Here is a 3535-nt window from a genome sequence, read left to right on the forward strand (position 1 = left end):
GAGTATAACTTAAATTAGGTTAAAATTACCATAATTAGAGAACGATTGAAACGCCATCACTTATAAAAATAGAGACTAGACAATCACTTGCATTATTCACCGTTCCATAAACGTCAAAATTATTCTAATAATATATTTTTTTTTGATCCACTATCTTTATACATTTCCATCGATTTGAAAATTTCGAATCGAAAAAATTCAATCCTATCTTCCCTGATTGCAGGTGTGTGACAAATTTATCAGCAATCTGTAGGAATGGTGCGTAAATTTCACCAAACCATCGATACTTCGTTAACACGTTGGCCGAAAGGAAGAATCAAGTGTTTGCCTAGTAAACTTAATTAATTGAAGTGAATAATTTGAAAATTAATTAACATCAGGGAGGAATCATATGTAGTTTTCACGAGAAAAACGAGATCTCCCATGTTCACTATTAAAAAGAAGTGTTATTTGTCAATATATTAGGCATACTGCGTGACAGAGAAGAGCAATGAGATTCGTTTCATAATTAAAAGTAACTACTCGTGTTATAGAATAGAATTCTTCTATTTTAATGTTTAGAAGAAAACTTCTGTAGTATGTTTTTCTTTTTTTTTAATAAAGTATTCATGCATCTTCTCTGCTAATCACACACAATATTATTATTGGTTGAGGTTAGGATAGAGATTAGAATATCGAAACGGGATTTAGAGGTTATAAATGCTGTGAAATTTTATCATTCTATTTCACTTCATCTTTGTTACCGTCTGGGCCAATAACCACAATACGTGTGATGGCAAGAGAAGATAATGTAAATAAATACTCTAGTAATTTTCTAACAAAGGTACTGCATATGACAGAGGGCACTATCATATTTGTATTTTGCTTATATGTTACGACTTTATTCCTCGCGCACAAGAAAAATATTACGAATAAATTTTTCAAAAATTTTTCAATCTTTATATCGTAAATTAGCATTTTTCATTAAAATTCTTGTCTGAATTGCAGGAATTCGAAAAAAATGAAGGTTAGGCAGAAGAGATAGGATACATAGATCGACAACCAGACCAATTTTTCAAATTTCATCCCCCTTCCATTCTTTGGTTGTCGCCTGATGGTATCTACCGATCGATGTTAATTAACATTTGTACGTCTGAATCGGAGACAAACGAGCAAGCACCACGAGAATGAATTCAATTAATTCTCGGACGTTGTCCAGTGTTAATTAATGAATCGGCCACGTGATGAATGGAAAATGCATTTAGAAGAAAGAAAAAAATTTCGTGGAATAAGTGTGGATCAATGTTTTTCGACATGCACAATTCGACAATGATAAATGAATAAATTGGGGATGAATATTTTAAGAATATTTAAAAGTATCTTTTCTATATAATTTTTTGAAACGAGAGAATTGAAAAAAAAATCGTAAAAAACACAGTAAGAGCTTGTAATTTTATTTTAATGTTAAAATTAAATAATCAGTTCAAGATACTGCAAAAGATATTTTCATTTTCATATTTTTCATATACATTAGTATAGATATTTCATCTTTTGTATAATAATTTTTCTATATTTTATTGTAGCGATATTATCAAATTGAAGAATAACGAATGGAAGTTTCATTACTTTTACCGATAATTGAGAAAGAAGATTTCAATCATTCTACAATTCTTTTGAAGTTTTTTTCACGTTCGTCTCAAATATCATATAAATTTCACCATCAAATGAATTTCCAAAGAAGAATCAAGAATATAATTCAACATGACACGATACAAAATAAACGTTAGACGAGTTGATTTTCGACTTGGATGCTGCAAGTAAATTTCCAATAATTTCAAAAAATAATCAAGAATGATAAAACGTAAGTGAATTAACCTTCGGTTTGGAAGAAATCGAAAACGAATATTATTGCAAGTAAGAATAGCGGATTATATAAATGAGCTGGCTTTCGGTTTGGAAGAAATCGAAGACGAAGATTGCCCATTGTCGCGCGATGCTTGCGATAATTGGAGGAAAGAAGCGGGAATAAAGTGGAGCGTGGACGAGTTGACTTTCGTGTTGGAAAAAAATCGATCGATCGGAAATTCCCGGAAGCGGAAACTCGTTCCACGCGCGAGCTCGCGGTACGGCTCGACAATTAACTCTCTGCCGGATTTTCCACCAATTTCCTGGCTGAATTAATCACCGCTGGCCGGTATCAACGCTCGAAATTTGGAGCGGCGCCGCTTAAACGCGATCCGGAGACGTAATTGCAACGAGCCGGATAGATTATGCGACTGTTCTGTACGTTACCTTTATTATATCATTCCCTTCGTCTCTTTTACATCGATCTCCTCCACTTTCCAACCCAATTAACCAAAAATTTTCTTCGCCTTCCTTAGCTCTTATGGACTTCCTTCTTATGGACTCTTCAACAATTTTGAAAGGGAATGAACGCAGAGATGAATGGAGAGACTGATGAAGATTCAAACTCGAAGAGCTTGTTGCTTCTCTCGTTGAGGAATTTTTGAAAAAGTTGGTAAAAGATATAAAGTATTCTTAATCTCAAAAGTTTCGTCCAATCTCGTTATTAAACTTGGATTTTAATTTTTATAAACAGGAGGATCCTGTTATAATAAATGGATTCATCCCCACATCAAAAGAATGATGATCCAATGTTTGGGAATGAACGCAGAGACTGAATGGAGAGACTGATGAAGATTCGAACTCGAAGAGCTTGTTGAGGAATTTTTGAAAAAGTTGATAAAAGGTACGAAGTATTCTTAATCTCAAAAGTTTCGTCCAATCTCGTTATTAAACTTGGATTTTAATTTTTATAAACAGGAGGATCCTGTTATAATAAATGGATTCATCCCCACATCAAAAGAATGATGATCCAATGTTTGGGAATGAACGCAGAGATGAATGGAGAGACTGATGAAGATTCGAAGAGCTTGTTGAGGAATTTTTGAAAAAGTTGATAAAAGGTACAAAATATTCTTAATCTCAAAAGTTTCGTCCAATCTCGTTATTAAACTTGGATTTTAATTTTTATAAACAGGAGGATCCATCGACTTTTATCCGTGAAATTTCATCACCGAGCCAATAAATGGATTCATCCCCACATCAAAAGAATGATGATCCAATTGATCCAATGTTTAGGAATGAACACAGAGACTGATTGGAGAGACTGATGAAGATTCGAACTCGAAGAGCTTGTTGAGGAATTTTTGAAAAAATTGATAAAAAATACAAAGTATTCTTAATCTCAAAAGTTTCGTCCAATCTCGTTATTAAACTTGGATTTTAATTTTTATTAACAGGAGGATCTATCAACTTTTATTTGTGAAATTTCATCATCGAGCCAATAAATGGATTCATATCAAAAGAATGATCCAATTGATCCAATGTTTGGTGTAATTCACGTATATTTACCTGCGACTACATTCGACAAATTTACCTTTCTACAAATTTTAATTGTCTCGGGAAAGAAAAGGAAAATTTAAAACCAAAAACTTCTCGCGAGTTGGAAAAAGTTCGATCCTCGAGAGATTCGATTTCTCTCGTTGAACGTACC

General features: G+C 33.2%; 1 long non-coding RNA gene across 1 annotated transcript; it reads left to right on the forward strand.

Annotated features, from left to right (window-relative positions):
• Positions 1-1568: 1568 nt before the first annotated feature.
• On the forward strand, positions 1569-3020 carry LOC102654613. The gene is made up of 4 exons (XR_003305564.1): positions 1569-2262; positions 2361-2493; positions 2579-2728; positions 2803-3020. It is a non-coding gene; the product is annotated as an uncharacterized LOC102654613 (long non-coding RNA).
• The last annotated feature ends 515 nt before the right edge of the window (positions 3021-3535 follow it).

The sequence above is a fragment of the Apis mellifera genome, linkage group LG11 (assembly GCF_003254395.2).
Source record: "Apis mellifera strain DH4 linkage group LG11, Amel_HAv3.1, whole genome shotgun sequence".
NCBI lineage: Eukaryota > Metazoa > Arthropoda > Insecta > Hymenoptera > Apidae > Apis > Apis mellifera.